Raw genomic sequence first — 12,968 nt, 5'->3', positions numbered from 1 at the left:
TGGATAAGGGTTCTCTAGCTGGACCATTTCCCTTATGCATTGACATTTAAAGTCAGTTATAAAATAATGAGACAACATTTTGAATCATTAATAGCATGAGCTGTGAGGTAGGTAACTACCCCTTGATTGGAACAAATACAATATGAATGTACTCTTCTAGCAAAGACTCATTCATAAATACTTACTTTAAAATTTTCTCTCCGTCTTTCCCAAGCACTAGTATTTATACACATTATTCACCTACGAAAGGAATTTCATACAAATTATATAAAAGATAATATCTGATTTATTCTAGTCTTCACTACTGCAAAACTAATATGCATAATGAAGCCAGTTAAGGAGAATGGCTAAAATACTTGGTTTGTATTACATGACAAAACATTTGGATTAAAAAAAACAGCAACAACAACAAAAACAACAACAACAAAAACTAACCAAAATTGTTGGCTTAAAGCAGCTTCTCTGTTTACCCTGTCATGAAAATTGGATTCATTTGAGAAAACTAAAGAACATAGGTATAATACCCTCCCCAACAGAATCTAATAGGAAAAGCAGATGCAAGCACTCTTTTTATGCAATGGAGTCGCATCTGATTAAATCTGCCCCATTTAGATTAGATTAGCTTCACACTTGTTAAGGAGCAAAAAGTACTAAGTATTTATTTTGATCATATTATTCATCATTGATTGTTTTTTAATTACAATCTCCGTTAAGCCTTAGTAGATTAATATTTTCAAAATCTACCAGATATTTCTATGAGTGCACCAAACAGTAATCATTTAATACACTTATAGAAAGAAAACTGTGAGTAAATTTAAAGTCCATGTCAAGTATGTATAATGTGTATAAATATAAAAGTCCTATTGTCCTGAGCATAAAGTGTTAGTGTAAAGCTCTGTCCAAAAAGCCTCAGCAGATCTATTTAATATTTGAAACATAGAAAAGGTTTCAATTAGTAAATATTACTCTAATTAGGCATGAAGCCGGTGCTTAAACTGAAGTATGTTAAAACATGGAATTTTTTTTTTTTTGCTCTCTTTCCCCTGTGATCAGGGCGTATTAGAGTACAGAAATATAACTAGAGAACTTATTTCAAATCAACAACAAAAAGAATATGTTTCTGTCATCGGGCTTGATTTTGATAAAATGCTCACTAGGGCTGATCAGTCATGATTACTAGGAGGCCTTTCCTACTGAAAGCTGAGTATTGTAAAATGTGTAATAATGTGTAACAAATCAAGTTTCGGTGTCACCTACTGTAAACCAAAGCATTTAATATTGGAATTTGCAACAACAATAAAAAGTACGTGCATGCTTCTTTGCTTCTTGCATACTCCTTGCTTGAGTGTGTTAACGTCGTCATAGCATAATCCTGAATACTATACTTTGTTCATCTATCTATACTATCTACAGTAAAGACCTCCTGCAGAAAACTTACAAATCACTAATTTGAGGTGGATAGCTCCCACCAACCAGAAAAAATGTGTTTTCTGGGAAGTAAAAATAAAATCCATATTTATCACTGAGCTTTTATATGCACACATAACTGCTTAAAACATCTTAGGCTACGTTACTCTTTGCAATCATAAAATTTCTTGGAGATTAAGAAGGTAAAACTTAAATTCACTGTACTGTGATCACAGTCACTTGTAAAAATAACTAAAATAACTAAGCTGTTTATCCAGCTTTCAGTGAAACTTGTTCTTATTTAGAGAAAAAGCCAATTGTCTTTCTTGTGCTGCATTTTCAAATCAATTGTTCATAACATAGTTACTTATCAACATTTTTTCTGTGTTCCAGGACTGTTAGGAAACACTCTCACAGAACTTTTAATAATTTTATTTTGCACATACTTCTGTACATGAAGTTATTTAAACTGTCATACAACCTTCGTCAATGGCTTCAGCCTCATATTTGCACTGTTAAGTTGATTAAATTACAACAGAAAACAGTGAAGCCATTTTTAACTTAATTCCTCACCACTAATTTTTGGAAAATAACAACAAAACCAGACAAAATGTTGTTCACAGCACCACTCCATTTAAGAGGGAGAGGCTGTTGAAATTTTTCAAGTGAAAAAAATAATTTTCTAAATAAAGATTAATCTAACATCTCTCTATGCTTTTTTGGAACCTTGAGTAAGGCTTATGTAAAAAAGTTCTGGATCGTGGTTGTCTAGAAGTCTAGAATTCTGATTACAGTGGGTAACAGGATTATCAGCTGTAAGACAACACTCTAGATTTCTTGATTATCTCCAAACTTCTTTTGGTTATGATGACACAACAACTATCATATTTGGTAGAGTACGGCTGAAGAACTCTGATTCACACTTGTACTGCACACACTGGAGTGACAGTTGTAGTTGACTGGAAATAGTGAATGGAGGGGAAAAGTTTGTCTCCCACTAACCATTGTTCTGAACTATCAAAACCTCACTGATAATGTAGTAGGAATTAATTTGTTTTAAATTATGCTTTTGAAGAAGTAAACAGGAAATAATACCACGCAGAAATGGAATGATCCCAATTTGTGTTAAGATAACGTACTCGTCCCCATTTTACAATGAAATATGCATGTTAGATACTCTTTGCTAAACTCTTATCAATACTTGGCCTTCTTTATCATTGTTCAAAAACTGGTATGTTAAATGTACATTTGGCTATATGTGTGGAAGTCACTGCTGCATGTTCTAATGCCAGATCTGAAATTTTCGCTGATGTAAGCACAGCTGCATGAGACTGTGTTTGAACACACAGGGCATCACCTGCTCTGGATTTTTCTTGTGACAGAAATTTAACACCTGTATTAGACAAAACAACAGCAAGCAAAGGAGCTTAATTCCAGTTCCTAATATTCATTTTTTTTCCAACTTGCTACTTAAACTTTTTTCATATTTTCTTCCTTTTCCCAACCACATTATGTAAGAATACTTGTGAGAAGTCAGGAAAGGAGAGAGCAGAAAACTCTTAAAGATCTTAAAAAAAGATTTAAAAAACTGTAGATACATAACAACAAAGATTAAAAGGGCTTTATAGTAGTGTACAAATCAAATCCAACAATCCTCCTAATAGTGATACAATGATAGATTCAATAGATTTAACAGAGGTAACTGTAATAATATAGTACATTAGAAATAGTGGTCAAAATTAGAAGGTTCACGCTTGCACATACATACATTTATATACATATATATATCAATGCTTTAATAACTAGGGCTTTTAAAAATTATTATTTTTAGATTTGTTCTTCATTTTGAAAAGAAAGTTACTTCACCCACCCTTATATTATTTAATTACTTGATTAATGTGATGAATTCTTATGAAGCTAAGATATGGCAATCTAGTAATACTCAAAATAATTACCTGTCTGTTAGTACATGTTCTAAACTTGTACTGTATTCCTAAGATCAAGTGCAGCTAGCATTAATTTATGTCATTGTGATAAACCGTCTCTGAAGTGAAGGGTCTTCAACAAAAGATTTTAAACCCACATTTTATAAAAGCTGTTGATATTAACTGAAAAATAATTATACACTACTTGAAGAACTCCCGATAACATTATGAATAATACAAAGATAATGTGAGCACCTAAAATGAATAAGAAGCTTAATCAGGATTCTAAGATTGTAAACAAATTCTAATCTCACTCTTAGACACAGAGAAACTGTGCCAAAACAAAATGGTAAAACAGACAACATATTTGTACTTGTGAATCATTCTGCCAGACCCACAGTAAGTTCATGCATCATTGCTGTTTTGATTTTAAAATGCATCTCAGAAAAATTTCTCAGCTAAAATCCAAACTAAAAATTTCTAGGCTTGTTATATCAGATATTATTTCTAACGATGCAACAATAAACTTAATAAATTCTGAGCTCTGCAGTAACAGAAGCTTATATAAGCTGGAATAAAAAATTACAAAAAAAAATTCCTCTTTACTTATATTTCGATTTTTTCCTCCTGCTGTATGCTTGGATAATCAGTCCAACAGCCAGAAAGTGCAAGCTTCTTTCAGAGATACGAATATGTGAGTCAAGTAGACTAGGAAGCTTTTAAAAATCTGCAGATAAGCCAAAAACCCATGAGATAATTACATTTCATTAAAGTGATTTTTATTCCTCAGTGTGTAATTATTTTCCCCATTCTCTAACTGTATTATTGCAAATTCTCTGATCAAAAAAGTGGGACAGAATATATCCTAAGTTACAATGTCTATGTTTCAAAACTTAAGATTATTTTATTTTTTATTTATAATTAGAGATTGTATTAAGAAAAGTTTTGTTCAATGTTGGCACTCTTTACAGATTCTCATATTCATTCCATATGAATGAGTCTTCACATACACGAGAATGCTCACCTGCAGTACATTCGCACGATAGGTAATACATTTAAACTATTATTCCTAAATACTGAAAATGCTCAGAAGGTTAACCTAAGTGCAGTACCTGAAAGCATAATGGCTTTAAAATGCATAAAATGTACTGAGATCTTTGAGAGCTCACTAGAAGCCAATCAAAAGAAAAGAAGCGAACAGAGACCTAGTAAAAAACATCCATTAGTTACTTCATTTCCCAAGGCAAACAGGACTATGACTTCCACCGAGCAAAATCTGTTGTCAGTGTTGTCTTCTCCTAATTTTTGAAATTAATTCTACTTATTCTTCTAGATTTATCAAATTTTAATATGACAGAAAGAGTATTTTCCCTTAAATACCTTATCTGGAAAGCAAGGGTATGGAAGGGTCCCTATCTGTTCCTTTTCAGCTTGCTTACAATTCTCATTCCAGACTGATAGTTCAGTATCTCAAGTGTTAGTATTCAGTAATTCCAGTTTCTCTAATACTGTTTTCTTAATATTTAAAATATATTAAATTAGTTTCTTTAAACTTATATTGATAAAAGTATTCTTTTCCAAGTAAACTTCTCATTTACACTGACTGCTCTCTAAGGTTTTTAGGAAATGTGTTGGAGCATGAGAGAAATCAAAACCTGTGAATAATATATGCTTCTTTTAATTGCACTAAGAAAGTTAAAATGAATAAATAAAAGATAAATTTCTTTATCTTCTGATAAAGAAAGAAATACACATGAACATCTGGAAAGGAAAAACTAAGTAGCACAAGCATCAGAACTGTACAGTGTACAGTAAGCAGAAGAGAATGCAAATCTTGCTCAAAGCTTTGAGGACTGTTAGAATGGAAAACCAGAATTCTGAATAAGATCTGAAAAGTGGACAGAAGAAAGCGATAAAAAAATCAGATGTGCCTAGGTTTTTCAGGAGTTAAAATACTTTGAAGGCATATAAAGAAATGGGGAGGCCGCTGTGTTTTGCCCAAATGCTCCATGGAAATTCTATACCCACAATATAAGAAAGATGCCAGAAAAGATGGATTAAGTCAAAAAGCATAGTCATCTGACTTAACAAGCTCCATACAGATCTATATTACAGATGAATTGATGTTATACTCTAAATAGTATTGATAAATCTGTTAACTGCTCATGAACTTAATCAGTGACTATGGTTTTATTAAAAAACAACAACAACAAAACAGAAAATTGGAGACAGTGTTTCCTGCAACTTTAAAAAATAAACTGTAATTCTATCATGGAAAAACATAGTGACCTAGACATAGCACCAGCAGCATTTCAAATTTGCGGTAGTAATGGTAATGGGAGGACAGTTGGACTAGATGATCTTGTAGGTCCTTTCCAACCTTGTGATTCTACGATTCTATGAAATACATATGAAGGATAAATACTTATTTAAATAACATTATTCTTCAGTTTAAACAAAAAAGATTTACTTATTAATATGAAATATTTCACTGAACTGCCTTTTTCATAGATACTGGGATTCTGGAGAAACAAAAAGATAAAAATGTACTTTTATTATGCACTTTCACACTAAAATGATGATCAGGATGATACATTTTTTCAATTTATAACCATTCTTAATGCTTATAGTAGACAACCATAAAGACCCCTTTTTATTAGTCTCGTCCATCATAAAAGAAATTACAGTATTAACTTTAGCAGGTTCAGATTTTACCTCTTTGCCTCTAAACCCTGAAACACTGGGTAGTAATGTGAAGGCCAGGAAAAGACACTCAAGGAAAAGATAGCTTTGTGTTGTCAGTAATCAAAGATGAGAACCATGAGTCTTTCAAAAATCAAACCAGAATGTAAACAGTATATTCTATGTGCCCAGTACAATCTTCAACTGAAATGTAAAGTTTGGCAATGTTATAAAATCAAGGTTTATCATAAAAGACATCAAAAGTAAATATTTCAGCCTATCCCCGAATTCCCTGTTCTATATTCATCACAAACACAATTGTTGCAACCAGTATGGTTTTAGCAGTGAGCACTTGGGAGTGTCAGTTCCCAAATGCACCAGACAACACACAATTACAGATGAACACTCCTTCTCCTCAGGCCTTTACAATCTGGTAGAAACGCAACAGTGCTTTGTGAGATCAGAGCTGTTCCTGATCCCCATTCAGCTGCTCTGATTCGAGAAATACTGAATACTCATCCATTCATAACAGATTTTAATGTGTGCTAAGGATTCTGACAGATGTGTTTGTAAGGATGGAAAGCTCTTTTACAGTTTAGATGAGTTTAGATAGAATCTTGTTCTTTAGAAAAATAGGTCTACTAATTTTTTTTTCCTTATTTTATCCAAGAATGATTTTGCCTCTGAAAATGCAAGAAAAAAATCTTTAAGGCCTTAGCCTAAAATAAGTAGCTGTTTAAAAGCTGGGTAAGATTGAAAGGATTCATAAAATTTGTTGTGATTAAAGTTTCTAAGTAAGCTCAATAAATCCATGAAAGGCGCCACAGCAAAACCTCTTTACACTAATTTGTATTTATGTAACTAATTTGTATAGAAAGTTTCTTGCTGAGAATCCTAGCTTTCCCCAATTGTTTAACATAAACAACTTTTAACGGCTAATCATTCACATCAGAAGATGTAGAAAGCCGCTCAGGTTAGCCAGCCTTTAAGTGACACAAATCAAGCCTCATACATTTTTACTGTTGGATCTTATCTTCACTTCTGTGCTCAATGCCTGCAGACTTAATCATGCCATATTGATCACTGATCCAGTGTGAGAAGTACTTTTGAAAACAACCCACACAGATATTTTGTTAGGCAAAAGAACCAACATAATTATCCTTCAAAGCAGTAATTCATTCAGTCACTCACTTCTGAAACTTAGAAGATGTGTTCAGGTTAACTGCATTTCTACCATGGCAAAAGTATTGTATGATTAAACTAAATGGTATTATCTTTACATGTCATTGATTTTATACATTCCAACTAGCCATGAAATCAATCAAGATTCATTTGAGTGAAAAAAATAGCATCCTCCATTTCCTCTATTTTGTACACATTTCCAAAAAATAATGCAAAATGGGTATAAACCCCAGACTCCTTTCCAGGTCCCTATGTGCCACACGTTTAACCTACTAAAACTGGTGAAAATGAATCCCCAAATAGTGAGACTATCACAATCAGCCACCCAGAAATCTACTAGTGGCAGTGTTTTCTCCAAGACAGAGAAAAAAGCAGGTTCATTCATTCATGTTTATAAAAAAGAAAAAGAAAAAAAGACATCACTTGCATCTCTGTTCCAATAAGTATTTCAAAGAGTTTCATAATAAAATGTTTGAAAAAAATCAGCAAAATTACATACTTAACAAGATTTAACTTGGTTATTTGAATAAGCAATGCTAGGATTTACAACAAAATCTGAATATGAACTATAAATACTTAACTACTGGTGCCAGAGTTGGGAGAATCACACCAACATCTTTAAATTTGTTATTTCTTCTGACATCTTAATGTTCCACTACCAGTAGCAACAACTTATGTAAAAAAATTCTAATAGGATACAGTAAATGAAGAATAATGTAAAAATGTATGCAGTAGGGAAGAAATTAAATATCTTTTGCTTCTCATAGCTTGATATGACAAGAAATTATCTTTACTACAACTACAGGATAAACTATGTCAATATTACATCATTGCCATTAGTAGTAACAACAAATGTGAGGAATCATTTAACAGTAAGGGTTTTAGGAACAGTAAGGGTTCTTTAACAGTAACAGGAAGGGTTTTAGGAAGTTCATACATCCAGCAATGTATTAACTGTATTACTTCTAAGGATGTGTAAAATTTTAAGATCTTTATGAAAAACAAAACAAAACAAAAAAACCCAAACACCAAAACACTGGAAACTATTTTCAAGGCCGTTGTGTACTTTTACTATGAATGAAATATTAGCCAGTAATACACTCCTTCTAAAATAATACTACATGTGAACACACAATGTGACAAATATTGTATGTAATACATACCATAACCTTTCTAATTAAAGACTTTGCTGAAAAAAAGGGGGGAAAAAGCCAAATTGGCTTCTCTTTGATTCACTTTCTCCTATTTCTCTGAAATTACTGCATAGCATCAAAAAACACGCTATTCAAAACTGAACCAGATGGAACAAAATTGATACAAATGGACAAAACTGAACCATTTGGATTCAAAAGGAGACCAACTGAAAAAGGAAAATCGGGGATTATTTGCGTTGCACAGATATAAGTTTTAAACACAAAATTTATAAGATGAAATCCAAAATCATCATACAGAACATTTTATTTTTACAAGTTTTACATTCGGGAAAAGATAGCACAAGCCATCTACCCAGTTACCACTGTGTTTCTGTGGTACGAGAATGTGTGGCCTCAAGCACTGAAACATTTGTCTTCTCCCATATCCTCTGATTCCAGTTGTGCTGCATTCCAGAAAGAACTGTTTAAATTTAGTGGTTATTAAATCATCAATATCCATATATTCCAATTTAGATATAAAAGAGAAGAATTATTAGCATGACCATGACTTTCAGCGCTGAAGCCTGCATTCTTTGTATTTTTTTGCTTCCAACATTGACAAGGAAAAAATGTGAAGTTTCTGACATTATAAAGGTCTACAAAAGGCATGAGTCATTCACGTTCTCTTTCTGGCTTTTATAAATACTCAAAAATGAATATGCTGACCAATTCAATGTATGAACAATTTAAGAGAGACATGTAACTTACAAACTGTTTCACCATGCTCAGGAGGAGAATTATAATTAATAAACCCAATGCTCCAAATTTTCAAAAGCTTACTGGTTTTAAGGTCTTCTCTGTCCTTAAAAACTAAACAGAAATCTTGATATTTATGTGTGTAAATTGAGATCAATAATTTAGAAATTAATAACTATATGGAATATTTTTAGAACATATACATTATAGAAAAGAAGGTATAAAGTCCAGCCCTTGCTCTGAGTTAATTATTTTTACCATTAAATCAACTGAACAAACAAAAAAAGCTAAGCAGCTAAAATGACAATGTTAAACCTGAGTCCTCAAAGTAGATACTAAATAGAAAGAGATCACTGACAAATTCTTAATTGTTCCTGTGTAAGGGACAAATATTTTGGATGAACTTTTTGCATTTTTTAAATAAGAACATACATTTAAATGCCAAGATAATGATTTAGGAACTTACTTAATTTTACTGTCTAGTTCTCAAACGTTTGAAGAATTCATTTCTGTAACTGTTATGTTAGCATTTTTTCTCTGGCATCTGAAAACCATGCCCTCCCACAGTCAAACAGAAACCACTGTATAATTCTTATCCACCTCTGTCTTCCATATAAGTATGACATTAATTTCCAAATGGGTTTTGTTGTTGTTGTTTGGTTGCTTTTATGCATCTGAAATGAAATACAGATAACGGCTGCATGACAGACCACAAGATGATGGCAAACAATATTTTTAACTTCCAGCCATAGTAAGATCCAACCATAAAGCATAATACCTGAGCTACCCTGATGATGGTACAAGACAACCTCACTGCCAGGACTACAGTACTTTGAGAACTTGTGTTCCAGAAAGAGGCATAGGCACAGAAGTAAGTGTCAAGTTGTCCAGCTATTGTATGAGAGCAGATTAGAAAACAGCAGTTTAACTTCCCATGACTGTGGACCATAAGAACAAATGGGAATAAAGACCAGGGAGTAGATAAAACTGAGCTACATCTTGGTGTTGGCACAAGAGTAAATGTGTATAAATTAAATGACAATGGGGAAAGTTGAAGAAGTGAAGTCCCCACACATTAAGGAGCGAAGAGACAGAAAATCCTTTCAGCCAGAATAATGAGAAAAAAAATATCTTTAACTACCTTCAAGACAGAGTTCAGTATGTTTCAAAAGGATTATATTATGTGCTATCTTTAAAACATCTTTTTAAAGCTTGCGTCTCCTAATTAAAAAGTCAATTACAATTTCTTTTTTTTTTACAACAGCAAAAAATTTGCAATAAGAGTATTTAACTATTCATGATCTGAAAATAACAATTCTCTTACCAGATTTTATTCACCTTATAGATAATGAATAAATGTAGTATAATATCATTCCACTGCACTGTGTAGCAAAAAGGAATAACAAAAAAAAAGAAAATACAACTAAAACAATCTTTTAATCTATACCAACATAATCTCCTAATTGTAGTTTTGACTGTTTTGTTTTATATTAACATTTGACTCTATGTAGTAACTGAATGTTAATGAACGCATTAATCTTTTCCAAAGTATTCCTACCTAGAAATAGTATTACACATCTGAATATTTTCTGTATTTTTTTCTAAAACAGTTTCTTGTTGAATTCAAAGCTATTCAATTGCTTGTGAAAGAATTTTTGGACAAATCCTTTTAATTCTGAACATGATTTCCTAAACAACATGATCTCATTAATTAAACAAGTTCCTAATCTAGTAAATCAAAATGCTCAGCTGTTTTAATTGTTTAATCTAATGGAAATTCTAATGATCTCTTCTGCCTCACAGAAGCCTAATACTTTTCAAACAAGAGACTTTCTTGTTGCATAGCACTGCTAACATATGCTGTGTGAGATGCAGATTCTTTACGCTAACCAATAAAATAAAGATGGAGACAAAGAGAACTGTAGCAATGGAGCTTCAGATTAAACATTCTTTCACAAATAAATGTTACCTAACACTTGTTTACATTCTTGAAGTTAGTTGTAATATTTACAAGTTATATGAATGTTCTTAAGAAAGCCCATTTCCACTTTTGTACTGAACTAAATGAGATTTTAGGTAGATACATTCATGAGTTCCTGAGAGTTCTAACACAATCTAAAATGAATGAGAATGAAAAAGCTTGATGGATTGCCAAAAGAAACTTTTGTTAGAAATCTACTCTGATAGCACATGTTCAAATATTTGCATTGTCCCTATACATTAAATATAAAAAAAATAAATATCTATCTCATATAATGCATAGGAAAATAACAACTGGATAACCTGAGGAGGCTAGGTGAAGGAAAAATGTAAAACAGAAGCAAATGTGTTCTACGATAAAAATCTAAGCTTTTGTATTTCAGGGCATTATGTCAAGGTCTTGCAGACTGATATTCAATTCAACATGAGCTCCTTTCTCTACTAGAAGAGGAAAATAAAGTTTCTAATCTGTTGGGACTGTGAAATGTTCTAACACACCTCGTGCATTTTGAACACCTGCAACACATCTTGCTCTGGACCCTCCCAAAGAACAATCTCTGAAAATGTCATTTTAGAAAGGGGTTAGCAAAAAAGGAAGAAACACTTTTTCCACAGTTGATGGAAAGCTGCTCATGGATACTAGAATAGTGCCTAGAAATGTGATTGAACAGACAAGGCAAAGCAGAAGAAAGGGTAAGCCTTTGTGCCACAGTATTACTATCTGTCACATACTCATGTCTTAGTTTAGTCTTTTATCTGTTTTTCGAAGAAATACTTTGAACTGTGAGACAGAGAAAGGAAGACAAAAATTCAATGACCTGGAAATACACATGATCTCTACTACCTTCTATATATGCTTTACAGTGCATCTTTAATGCCCTGATAACATTCTATTGCTTTTCTTTCAGCCAGATTTTAGACTTACTCAGTGTTTAAAGTCACAACAGTAATTCATAGAAAAATATTTACCAGTTATTAACTTTTTCAGCTTTACCTCAGTATTACTTAACAGTTAACAACAATTTTTGTGCTTGTACTGCACGATTTGTTTTCTTTTTCAGTCCTGCAGTTTTACAGTCAAGAATTAGCAGTGTATATCTTAAAAAAGGCAACTTTAAATGTTAAAATCCAAAAGACAAGATTAAAAAAAAATAATAAAAAATACTGTAGGCCATAGATCAGTAGAAGCCCAAGGGATTGGTTCTCCTGCGTTCAGATAAAAAGCTGTACCTTTTATATTAGATAGACCTAACTACCTTCAACCAGATATCCAGTAATTCAATCCAGCAATTCAATGTAAAAATGATGATTAGTTTAACAGTGATTTTTTTCTTATGCACCAGTAGTAATTTATAACATGAAACCTGAGCCTAGTCAAGCCATTTTATTCAGCTGAACCTATCAACTTGCAAAACATCAGTTTAGAATTAATTCTTCAAACCCATTACCATTTCAATCATACAAGAGTGAAATGAAATAAACCAGAAACTACAGTTATTATTTTCCTTATGATGCTCAAAGAGCCTGCAAGATGAAAAGCGTACAAATTGGAACTGGACACATAGGAACTAAGTGGCTATTCTGTCACACAGCATTTGACAAAATGCATCCTCAAGGTTCTTTGATTAAAACATATAACAGGCAAAGCAAGCAAGGTATGCGTAAGACACAGTACATGAAATATTTATGTTACAGCTTAATGGTTAAATACCTATCTTACACATGATTTAAAAATAAAGCCTGATACTTTTGCTAATCATGTATATCACGTGGAAATCAGTGAGTACTTGAAACGAAGATGAAACAAGTCTATTACTATGGAAGTACTGCAGTATATCATGTTTTCTTTAACTTTTTAAAATCATTATTATTATTCTAAATATATTTTTAAAAAAACGAGTGA

The 12,968-nt window shown here is 32.3% G+C and overlaps 1 protein-coding gene across 29 annotated transcripts in view; it reads right to left on the bottom strand.

Annotated features, from left to right (window-relative positions):
• DMD (dystrophin) overlaps positions 1-12,968 on the bottom strand; it is a 1,163,614-nt gene that overhangs the window by 537,210 nt on the left and 613,436 nt on the right. The window lies entirely within an intron of this gene.

Source organism: Gallus gallus, chromosome 1 (assembly GCF_016699485.2).
Source record: "Gallus gallus isolate bGalGal1 chromosome 1, bGalGal1.mat.broiler.GRCg7b, whole genome shotgun sequence".
NCBI classification, from domain to species: Eukaryota; Metazoa; Chordata; class Aves; order Galliformes; family Phasianidae; genus Gallus; species Gallus gallus.
Note: the sequence above shows the minus strand (reverse complement) of the source record. Positions and strands in the feature narration are given on the sequence as shown.